This window comes from Aulonocara sp. 'chitande type north' Nkhata Bay, linkage group LG19 (genome assembly GCF_057382095.1).
Source record: "Aulonocara sp. 'chitande type north' Nkhata Bay isolate Kocher_YH1m ecotype deep benthic linkage group LG19, A_spYH_male_GT1.1, whole genome shotgun sequence".
In the NCBI taxonomy this organism is placed as follows: domain Eukaryota; kingdom Metazoa; phylum Chordata; class Actinopteri; order Cichliformes; family Cichlidae; genus Aulonocara; species Aulonocara sp. 'chitande type north' Nkhata Bay.
Window position 1 is genome coordinate 15,811,105 of NC_141362.1, and position 12,417 is coordinate 15,823,521.

General features: G+C 41.1%; 1 long non-coding RNA gene across 2 annotated transcripts; it reads right to left on the reverse strand.

Moving 5' to 3' along the window:
* Nucleotides 1-7,999: 7,999 nt before the first annotated feature.
* Nucleotides 8,000-11,551, reverse strand: LOC147306715 (uncharacterized). 2 transcript variants are annotated; one of them, XR_015126319.1, is made up of 4 exons: nt 11,255-11,551; nt 11,073-11,139; nt 8,237-9,894; nt 8,000-8,091 (listed from the first exon to the last, which is right to left on the reverse strand). It is a non-coding gene; the product is annotated as an uncharacterized LOC147306715 (long non-coding RNA). The 2 variants fall into 2 exon arrangements; XR_015126318.1 differs by lacking the exon at nt 8,000-8,091 and having other exon boundaries at nt 8,854-9,565; nt 9,648-9,894.
* Between the last annotated feature and the right edge of the window lie 866 nt (nt 11,552-12,417).

Here is a 12,417-nt window from a genome sequence, read left to right on the forward strand (position 1 = left end):
CATCTACTGCTCACTGCCACATCAGAAATAGTCTCTGTGAAAAGGTGGCTGTCAATAATCCATTCTTAAGAAGGGGAAACAGGAGAAGAGGCTGATGAATGCTGAATTAAACAAGAACTGGACTGAAAATCAGTGACCACAGGTCTGACAGTGTGATGAATCCAAATTTGAAAATTCCGGTTCAAATTGTTATCAATATATACACAGGAGGTCAGAAGAGCGGCACAACAGTGAGTGTCTACAGCCATCTGTGAAACACAGTGCCAGCCAGTGGTATCTGACTGGCAGCATTACAATAATCCCAAACACATTACCAATGCTGTAAAAGCATACCTGGACAGAAAAGCACACAATGGGACCCTATCAGTCATGGTTTGTCCTCCTCAGAGCCCGAACGGCAACATTATTGAAGCAGAGTGGGAATATCTTGACAGAGAAAGGGAAAAAGGCAGGCAACATCCAAAGAAGATCTTTGAATGTCCTTCAAGAAGCCTGAAGAACTATTCCCGAGGACTACTCAAAGAAATTACACTGCCTCCGAGAGTTCAGGTTGTGTTGAAGAATAAAAGTGGTCTTACCAAATATTGGTTTTCAACCTAGTTAGAATTGTACAGACTTTGTTTTACATGCATGTTTGCAGGCATTTCAATAAATCACTGCACCTATTTCCCATTTTCCTAGCAAAAAGAGAAGAAATGAGGCGTGGTTGAAGTCTTTTACACAGTATTCTAGGGTTGTTGTTTAAGTGAAGGTGTTCTGCAGGGAATTTTACCAGTAAGAAGAGGTTTTTGATTTTCGTAAAGAACCCCTACTCCAGTTTTTCTTACTTGGACAGTCCACTTCCTAAGCGCAGTATCTCAGTAACAAGATCTCACTATGCCACCGACCACGGACACACTCTGACTCGGTTTACCCTCACAGCATTTGTCACTTTAGGGCTATTTTAAAGGACGCTGTACTGCAAAGTCTTCATTTGAAGCCACTTCTCCACTCAAGGAGAACAAAATCACTCGGGCTGCAGATAATAATTATCTTCACTATCCATTAATCTGTGGATTATTTTTGTGATTCATCAGGTAGGGCCACCGTCACAACAGAGAATAATAAAAAAGGATTACTTTCCAAAGGCTGATGTAAGGCCATCAAATAGATGAACACATCCAAAACACATTCCTTATAAGACAAGCTGCAAATCACGAATGGCTCAAAGTGTTCGATGTTTGTCATTTTTCTTTAAAAATGAAGGAATGATTAAGCTTCTTTGAAGCACCAGAACTGTCCTGTGGCAGCTTTTGGCTTCATAAGAGAGCTTACTGTGCTCTTTTTTGCATATCAAAAAGAATGTGTAAGTTGTATGAAGTCCAAAGTCTTATATGCAACTCTTCAAAGGGAGGCTTTTTAATTGAAAACATACAGATGGAATAGCCCCACTGACAGACTAATTTATCTTTTATATATTGGTGATTGTTTTAATTTATTTTAAAATGAAAAGAATCTCATTTTAACTACTTTGGATTTGTTCTTTTGTGTTTTAACTCTTCCAAGAGTTACTTGTCGCATGGTTCAAATTGCAGTTTGCCTCTTATTCGGGGGGAAAAAGATCCCCAAGCCTGAATCCTTTTTACAGAACATATTTTAATACCATTGCTGAACCCGGAAACACATGACAGATTATCTGCGGACTCAAATACAAGCACCAGTCTTAAAGTGAATCGCAGGTGGGGTGGCAGATTGTAGCTTAAAAGGCATTAAAATCAGCAGACGGGGGGGATCATGTTTTTTTTTATTATTTTGAGTATCTACACAATAAAGCAGGACGCTCTGCTTGTTTAGTCTCCCACATATACACGCCTCATATATGTAGGATTAGCCTGCAGTATTTATTTCGACATCATGACTGAAGCATTTTTTTAATCCTAAACATAAATCCGGTGATATGACGTTATTATATGATGCTGTTTGTGTTTTGTTTTGTTTTTTCTAGGTCTGCATGTTATTGACTTAAGCAGTGATTCAAAGATCAGTCAGTCAGTGATGTATATGTAAACCTTACATGCACACTGCTGTCTCTGCAGTTCACTTTGATAGAATTTCCTTCAAGTGTGTCATAAGTGACTGGCTTTCATGCTTACTTTGGCTTTCTACTGTGTGTTGATGCTCTAACCCCAAATCTGTTTCCTTAGATATGTCCAGTAAAAAACGATGTTCTAGCTATCAGTGTCTCACACTAGATATTTTCCTCACTTTCGGCAGCAGAAGAGCTTCAACGTGGCTTTCGGCTTGATGGTCAGCTGCCTGTCAGGCCTCTCCACCCAGCCCTCCTGTTTTCAGCTCTTCAGTCCGAGCCCAGTGAATGAGATCCTAGTTTATCAGTGTCTTCTTGAAAACGATCATCTCCTTCTCTACACCTTTCGCTGCCTCTATCAGGCACTCCCTGATGCTCTTCAAGCTCTTATCTCTCATCCCTCCAGCCCCCTCTCTGCACTTTCTGCACCTCTTCACTATCTTTCATACTTCAGATTTTTTTTTCTTTATATGTTGAGCCTTTTGTTGGTCAAGTAAACTTACTGTGAAAGCGGCACTGTCACTTTAAACTCTTCCTTCTTTTCTCCCTGTTGTGCAAGGTTCACATTAAATGGTCTACACTAGCAGTATGTAGTGCTTTTAAATCTTAGCAGTTCTAAAGAGTACTTTAAAATCTGTTGCCCGCTCACCTATAAGAAACACTTACTGACCTGCCATCAAGATAAGCCTTCAGTTTCTATTCCTAGGACACTTTAGGTATTTCCACTTAATAATAATGCAGACTTCCACTTAACAGTTAAGTTAACTGTTAAGTGGAAATCTGCATTATTCCACAGCAGTTTTATGATGCACACTCTGAAAGCAGCACAATTTTCAGGTGCCACTTCTTTCCAGTAGTTTTCCTTGTCCAGAATCCTACTGTGGATCTTTGTGTATCATTTAAATAGGTCAGCACATACAACATATTCCTTTATTTCAGTGTTGGGAAAAAGGATTTACCCCCTTCCTGATTAACTAGATTTTGCATGTTTGATTCAATAAAAATTTTCAGACTATCAAACAAACAAATTTCAGTATCAGAAAAAGATAACCTGGGTGGATACAAAATGCAGACAAGGAAACTGTGGAAAAGATTACATTAATGGGACGGTTCCAAGGAGAAACGCGCTGAACTCAAACACTCGTTTCACATTTTCCAAAAAACATCTTGATAATCTGCAAGATTTTTGGCCCAATGCATCTGACATAAAATTAACACAGAATTTCATAAAAATAGCATCATAACAACAGTAAATGACTGTGACACTCAGTCATACAAACATTTAGGCTCGATAGCTGTGTGTTTACATGCCAGTGAAGCATCTTTAGTGCAACACAACTTGTATATACCAGGGAAAGAATATCAAAAGGCACTATAAGAAATTATAATTGATACTGATTGATATAAAGATGCACTTCGTACTCTGTACTGTACCCTGGTTCTTCCATATCTTACATATTGTGTGGAAGTGTGGGGAAATACATATAAAAATACAACTAATCCATTAGTCACAGTACAGAAACGAGCACTGCGTATTATTCACAAGGCTGGTTATCTAGATCATACTCACAAATTCTTTCTTCAGGCAAAGTTACTTAAATTCCAGGATCTGGTTAATTACAATACATCCATAATTTTTTATAAAGCTTTTACTAAACTTTTACCGGCAAATTTACAAACTAGATTTGAAATTCGAGAAAAGGTTTATAATGTGAGAGGCTTTGGAGAATTCAAATTACCCAGAACTCGAACAACCCGTAAAGGCTTTTGCGTGTCTGTATGTGGTGTGAAAATCTGGAACAGTCTGAGTTTACAATTGAAACAATGCAAAAATATTCATAGATTTAAATTTCTCTACAAACAGTTGGTCTGGTCACAGTATACTCAATGATGGGTTTTAGTGTGCTCTGTAATGTCTGTCCTCTTACCATTGCTGGTATGGATTCCAAAATTAAAAAAAAATAAATAAAGTGTGCGTATGTATGTACATATATGTACTTGTGTGTGTAGATATATATGTATGTATATGTATGTGTGTTTGTTACTTGTAGTTATTACTGCCTGTTACCTGTGGTAATGCAATTTATAATTTATATATTCTGTATTCAGTTATGAAGGCTCTAATTGTTGGTTGCGAGCTGCCGCTTAGATGCTTGTATGTGCCCGGAGCTGTTGATGGGTCTGTATGCAATGATGGGCGTAGCTGCGGGAAGTTTATTGTTTTTTTTGTTGATGAGTGAGTATAGGGGTGGGATTTAATAAGTTTTCTTCGTCCCACTCCTTTTTCAGGCAATTTTTGTTTTTTGTTTTGTGTATTTTATGTTCAATATAGGTATTTGTTGTGCCTGAAAATGAATAAATAAATGAAAATGAATGAAAAATGAATATTGATATTATTTAATGTTTCTTAGTTGTATTGATCTCCTCCTGTCTGATCTTTCTATTATTCCGCTATTGTGCAGAGATGTGGAGCTCTACCACCACCCAGTGCTTTGTACTGGACCTGCAGGGTGCTGAAACAGCAGATGAATCAGCAACAAAGGGATCTGTTTACCTGCAGGGCTGAGATTCATAGTTTTTTGTTTTTTGTTTAAAACAAAAAAACTTCATGTCCACTGAGACTGAGAGCTGACTGAATGCATTTACCACACAATAGCTCACTGAGCTTTCTTTAGTTTCCATTTAAAAATTGTTGAGGGTGAACATTGCCTCCACATAAATACAGGGTTCTTTTTAATCAGTGACATCAATCAAGTTGCCCTTGTTTCTTTTAGCTTTAATTTTCTTTTTTGCTGGCAGGTTGTCAGCTTGGTGGCATAAAAATAGTCCCAGTGGTCATCTAGACAGGTTGTTGTCTGAGTGGTGAAATCTCACAACCTGATGAGTATTCAGAGAAAGACACCGTCACATCTGCAAGCAATCAAAGCACCGACATAGAGTGTGTAAGGATGTCATTGATTAGCAGACTGCAACAAGGGAGCCAGACTCTTGTTAATGCCCACACAGGCAAGCACAACAAATGGTTTTCTTATTGTTTACTCTGCAGTCATTCGATTTTCACCACTTACATGTGGCTGCAATCTACATTGCTCTGGGTTTTTCTGTTTTTTGTTGTTGCTTTTGCAGAAACAAATTCATCACTGGGGAAAGCACTTAACTTTACTACAGACTAACACCTGAAGCATCATTATAGTATCAGCATGAGAGCCATAATAACTTCCATCAGACTCTGCAGGTGTAAATAAAACAGATTATCTCACAAATGCAAATTCAGAGTTTAGGCACATCCCTCCCGCACATTGGTATTCAAACACATTAAGCCTCATCTGATGTGGTGTACTTTAATTTATGAAGGATCAAAGTATGTTTTGCCCTCTGGTTGGGGTGAAAAAAATCAGGCAGCATGTGGGATTAAGTGTCTTGCTCAAGGACACTTCTGTAAAAAAGCCAGGCCGTCTGCTAAAAAGCTGATCTCGCAAGCCACGAGGAAATGCTTCAGCTTGGTTAGCACGTGGATGGAACAACTAATACCCATTTGGCAATTTGCACTCATTACAGGCAATTGATTTGTAGTGGACTGTTGAAAATATTCCCATAGAAAATGCATACAATTAATTCTGTGGATTATCTCTTCAGTTCCATTGTACTAGGCACAAATTCTGAAAAGAGATTATTAATTTGGAACGCTCTGAGTGGCACAAATTCCATTCAGCTCGTCTAAAAACCTAAAAATTAAAAACACTCAAAACTACCTACATGAAAAGCTATCACTAGAGGTCACTTTGATAACTGCCAGCTCAAATAACCAGACGGGAGGGAGGCATGTAATTGATCTGTGGGATTTCTGTGATTTTAGTCCCAAAAAGTCCCAAAAAATGTTTTTCATGGTTTTTGGTTTTTTCACAATTTAACTTTTATTAATTTCTTTCCATTTTTGAAAGCTTTGGTTTTTCTGGTGTTTGTCTTACCTAATATATGTGAAGTTGTAGAGCAGGGGTAGGCAACTCCAGGCCTCGCGTGCCTGTGTCCTGCAGGTTTTAGATCGCACCCTGGGTTAACACACCTGAATCAAATGATTAGTTCATTACCAGGCTTCTGGAGAACTTCAGAAATGCTGAGGAGTCACTTGAGGCCTGGAGTTGCCTACCCCTGTTGTAGAGCCACATTGAAACCACAAGCCACTGTACTCCAAATGCTAATCCCAAACCCAGATAAATGAGAAAGGTTGCATCAGCGAGTTTTAAAATCTTTGCCAAATCAAATATGCAGATCATCACAAATGAGACTTCCATGCTGGGCTCAGATTAACAACATCCACCACTGGAGCTCTTACTTAGCAGGGTGCCAGAAGAAATTATGCTAAGGAAGATGCATGGTGGTGACCCCCTGAAGGAAGCAACGAGGAGCAGAAGGAGAGGAGGACAAAGACGCTTTGATCTGGATGTCTGTGTCTGAGGGTGGTCTGCATCCACAGGTCACACAGTGTGTTTGCTTTGTTTACTGATCTCCATCATCTGAATAAAAGCAGTTTCAAGTTAATATAACTGTTACAGGTGAAATCTGTCATTTACAAAAGCACTAAGATCATTTCGGTGCTGTAGCACCTGAAAAATTGGGGTCAGATGTCTCCTGCCTGCATTGCCATGTGTCTAAACCTTGATTGGATTCCAACCGGGGTAAACTGGATTAATTGGACATAGTTTAGAAAGACACTAAGCTCTGTGTGTGTGTGTGTGTGTGTGTGTGTGTGTGTGTGTGTGTGTGTGTGTGTGTGTGTGTGTGTGTGCAACCAAACAGTCACTCTAACAAAGCTTAGCTTTTGCACAGAGGCCTTAATGGTAAAGCAGCTCTGAGTAATAGGTGTGATTGCCCACCAAACAGCATTTGAGAGCACTAGAATAAGAGACTGTCTGGTGTAATAAGACATAAATTAAGCCCTTTGGTGAGAACTCCAAGCAACTCGTTTGACAAACTGCAGGTACAGCTCATTACCTGACAGTACTGTCCCTGAAAAAAGCGTGCTGGAGCAGTATGACATAATGTAGATGCCTCTAAGCAATGACCTCAAAGGGAGGATTATTACATGTTACAGAGAAGGAAATCTGGTCCAGAGTGCACCAGCATGAGACTGAAGTGAAGGTCCCCAATGATCTGAAGCATACAGCTAAGACTGTACTGGAAGGGAAGGCAGAAGGCTCTCGCTGATCAGGCAGAAAGGGATAAACTGCCCGATCCAAAGACAGCTTAACATTGTAATCACTGTCAAATGGGCTTCTAGAAAGAACAAAATATGGGCTCTGAATCTAAAAATTAACAACTCAAATCTTCAACAGAAATGTCCAGAAACATACTTTTACATCATTGGTTGTTAAGTGTAGAATTATAGGGAAAAAGGGCAGTTTTCTACTTTTAAAAGTTGTGTAGTGTTACTTTAATAATAGGGGGTCAATAAAGCACCTTATGTGTCACTCACACGATTACTTTAATGTTTTTTTTCCTTATTTCTTCTTTCACTGCAGAAAATAACTGCTGTTGTTAAAAAACAAACGTGTCATTTGCTGAACAACATGTAATTTACATTGTAAATGTGTGCCGTTACTAAATCTAATGTGTGTTTTCCTTTCCACTTATGCTTGAATAATCGTATTAAGACAATGTGTAATTACCCAGAAGATGTCCAAACACTAAACTGAGCGTGAGCTGTGGAGACTAAAACATAAGCACTTCATCTTGTTGACAAGTCACCATCAAAGCTTTTATTCCTCTCACGAGAGGAATATTTTAAGGTAGTTTCAGCTTTCATCATTAAAGCTGTGATACAGGGTTTTGCCTTCTCATTATAATACCAAGAAAAAGATGGACTTCAAAGTAAAATAACATAATTAAAATGTTTTATTATTTTATTATAATAAGACTTAACATGTAAAATAAAGTCACCTTTTCTCAGTTTCTCCACTCTGGTCAGTCTTCCCATTATTGAAATGTTAGGTTAAAAAAAATCTTAAGACAGGAAAATTTCTTCAAATCTGAAACAGGCGAAATGGACAGTATGATAGATGAAATTTGCCCATTTTAACATTAAACAAAATAAACTCTGTGAAATTGTTTTTCAAATTAATAGTCCAATGTAACTGAACATAAAAAGTCCCTAAAGCTCCTTTTCATACTCACTTCTGTCTCAGCCTCCCTCACACAGACTTTGGATGCCTGGATGTGGAACTTCCCACCTGAATCCAGTTAGCAGGTGATGTGTTCGGAATTTGAGCCTTCCGGCAGATCAAACTGCTGCCTGAACTCCTGCCACCTATAGAAGCAGCATTCTTCCCCCCCCCAGTTTCCTGCCTGACAGCTCCTATGGAGAAATGCGCTGAGTGTCCATGGTCAGGTCAAATTGCTCTCCCTCCTCCAGCAGCATGTAGGAGCCTACAGAGGATTGGAAAGATGTGTCTCTTCCAAGATTTTTTATTGAAGTTTGCACATAAGCTGTAGGCTGCTGTGCAGATCCTGCAGGTTTCACTGCAGGAGATCCTGCTGGCAGGGCAAAGGTTTCACTTCTGGCTGCAGACGGCATGCAGACCAAGAGGAGTTCATCAATGGACTGAGGACAGCATGGAGTCCCTGAGCAAAGTGTCTTTGGGCTGGTGTTCAATGTGTGTTTATTTCTGAGTCAATGAACTTTCTAGACATTACTACAACTCTCCACTGTGTGGAGCCAATGCCACTGGATCAGTACTGTCTCAATTTCATGGTAAATCATAGGACATTTAAATGAAGATTTGTGACACATATTGGAGGATTTCTTCACAGTTTTAATTCAAATCACTCATGGATGGAAACTACTGAAAACCTTAGAAAAAATTTTTTTTAAACACCTCTGAAGAGACCTAACTAAATGGTGCAGAACACCAACCTGCCCACTGCTCTCACTCAATGAGCCTTTTGCTCCGTGATCTTCCTCAAGTATTCCACTTTTTTCTTTTGGCTACGATTCTCAGTTTTCCACTGAATAACATGACACATCCATCATCTGGGCTGGTCATTTAGATGGAGTGTTGAATGCACGGGAGAGGCCCTCTGTCTCAACATCCACCCATGCTCAGTTTTTTCCGGAGTCAGCAGCAGCTCCAGGAACAGCCCCAGATCTCAGGGAAACTTTCAGTCATGGAAACAAACGTGAGCAGGTTACTTTAACATGACAAACCAGAGGTCAGTCTGACAGCGACCTCTGGTTTGTCCTCACCTCCTGCTTGGCGTTGTTCTTCTCCATCAGCATCCTGATGTTCTGCTGCAGCTCAGTGACCTGCGTGGCCTTCTCAGCCAGACTCTTCCTCACCGCCTCCACCTCCATCTTGGCCTCGTCCAGCCACCCCACAGGTCGGCCACCTGTCACTCGCGGTGTCGCAGCAGCTCCAGACGTTCCTCCTCTGCCAAAAACTCGGCGCAGACTCACTTCTCCAGCTAAGCCGCCTCCAGCGCTTTGTGGAGGATCCACACCGGCTCCTGCAGCAGGCGGTGTGTTTGTGACTATTTTCTGTGGCAGCAGGGATCAATAAAGTTTTATGATTACCGAACGACTGATCACCTTCTTAGCTTTGACCTCCTCCATCAGCATCTCTTTCTCCTGCTGCAGGTGGTCTCTCCAGTCTGAGGACTGAGACACCATGTCTCTATGATGGACGCGCTGTGAGCCTTCACCCTCCAGCTACAACTCTCAAACAGTGACGGTGATTCCCTGCCATCTGCGAGGGGTACCTGATCAGCTGCATTGAGCAATGGGAGGGGAACGAAGGGGCTCAGAGGCCCAGAGGGAGTGCTGAGGGTGGGAGGAGCTGAGAAGTGAGAGAGAAGGATTAAAAGAAGTCACACGCCTGGATGTTGAAGCGCGTAAAGAAACTGATGGTGGTCATTTACAGGACAAACACAGACCAACAAGCTCTAAATAAAAACCCGATGACTGAAGAGGACCACGGCCCAAATCAGGTACCAAATATTCAGTACAGGTGAGTCACAGTTCAGGCTGATGTTTATGTCTCAGGTCTGAAGTCAAAATGAAGAAGAACCAGTCCCAGTTCAAGTCCAACTTGAAGTCACAGGTAACTATACTGTAGATGCATCTTTCTCCTTCCACACCTAATAGGCACCGCAGGCCTCATCTTTATTTCATCTATCTAAACATCTAAACGTTGCCTTATTATCTCAAAGTAAAGGCCTTACAGTATTAGAGAGACCTCAGTGATTGCATGAACCCCCATGTGGAACACTTTATGACAGAAGGAAGATGCATCAAACAGAAGCAGGATTAGAGTAGGGCAGCAATCTGTTTCAACCAAATGTGGGTGGAAACATTCCTAACATGGTTTGGTTCACTGTCACCTGTCACCTGACACCTACACAACACCAACTACAAGCTTTATTAAAAACAGAAGTCTAATAGTAAAAGCAGAGAGAGTGTTCCTAAATCCAAATTGGGAGCTCGTCTGTTATATTCTGCAAAATTTGGATCAGCTAAAGGCTTTTCAATGAGCTTTAAGAACACCTGACAATAATGAATTCCAACAGTCTATCCTGGAAGTAGAAAATGCGTGAACCAATATTTCAGTTTCCACTTTGAGAGGATGTTCTTAATTTTGGTGATATTGCATATATGAAAGAAAGAAGTCCTACATATTTGTCTAATGTGATCACTAAAGGACAAATCCTGGTTATAAATGACTCCAAGACTCCTCACAGGACTGCTGGAGGCCAAGGTAACACCATTTAGAGTAAGGATCTGTTTGGACACCATCTTTTTGAGGTTGTTATGGTCGAGTACAATTAAAAAAAAAAAAAAAAAAAACTGTTGAAGGCATTTTTCACACTCAAAATGTGTTTTTTGTGTGAGGGTTACATTTAGGTGTAGGGTCAGTGTTAGTCATTCATTTTTGATGGTTAGGGTAAGCAGCTAGGGAAAGCATTATGTCAATGGGATGTCCCCACAAGGATAGCAAACGAGATGTGTGTGTGTTACCTGGTTGGAGCCTTCAGCTTCTTGCGGATGCCGATGTAGATCTTTAAGGATTCTTAGGTTTGATGCTCTGCAGACACAGACGGTGAGACTTTTGTTTTTTACTGTTCTTTTACTGAGATTTGTTGGTTTTAGGTTCTTATTTTCAAGTCTTATTAGCAATGAGTGGTGAAAACAGCACCTACCACACAGCACTGTCAGGCCACTTGCTGAGCTTTTGAGAACAGAAACTCTAGTAGTTTTAGCGGCTAATGGTGGTGAAATCCCATGTGATGGGTGGATAGAGACAGAATTCTTTTTGGACTGTAACCCTGAAAATGGAGGGGAGGGAGGGAGGGATGTTACCTTCAGAAAGAATTAAACTGAGACTCTCCATCCTTGCCAGCAAAATCTCTGTGAAGTGTGGTGAGCGATCGTGGCTCAAGAGTTGGAGCCACGATCCACGACAAGGCGAGTTGGAGTTCGCCTTGTAATCGGAAGGTTGCCGGTTAGAGCCCCGGCTTGGACAGTCTCGGTCGTTGTGTCCTTGGGCAAGACACTTCACCCGTTGCCTACTGGTGGTGGTCAGAGGGCCCGGTGGCGCCAGTGTCCGGCAGCCTCGCCTCTGTCAGTGCGCCCCATGGTGGCTGTGGCTACAATGTGGCTTGCCATCACCATTGTGTGAATGTGTGTGTGAATGGGTGGATGACTGGATGTGTAAAGCGCTTTGGGGGTCCTTAGGGACTAGTAAAGCGCTATACAAATACAGGCCAAATCCAATGCTTGTTTGCAGTGACCCTAGTGTTGCACAACTGCCCATTATTGGATTTAATGCAATAGAGGAAGTTGTGAGTAAATGGAGCAAGCAAATGTTAGAAAAATCAGCCAGATCCTGTCATTAAACACTGCTAAATCAGTGCTAAAACTATTGCAATTACCAGACCAAATCCAAAGTGTGGGCAAACTACCAGCAGGAAAGAGGGGACTATGTCTGGCTGCTGAACACATTACTACCACATATGTCCGTGCACACATTGGAGCCCAGTTTTCAGGACAGAGTCTGTTGTTTGTCCCAAATGAACCATCACAGTTGCCTGAGGGTCTTGTCATTCAAGAGGGACTGGTCACAATAACGGAGGGCAGGTCAGTGTACATCCCAGTCGCGATTGCTAATACCAACAAGCGGAATGTCAACTTAATTCCTCACACTGTTCTAGTACATCTGGAAGAAATAAAAGCAGTGTACTCCATTACCCCTGAAAAGACACAAGACTTGGTGGAGCAGATTTCTTCACAACCTCCTATACAGGTGAATGAGGTTATAAACACACCCTCCTCCTGCCATAAGCCACCTCAGTGGGACCCTCCA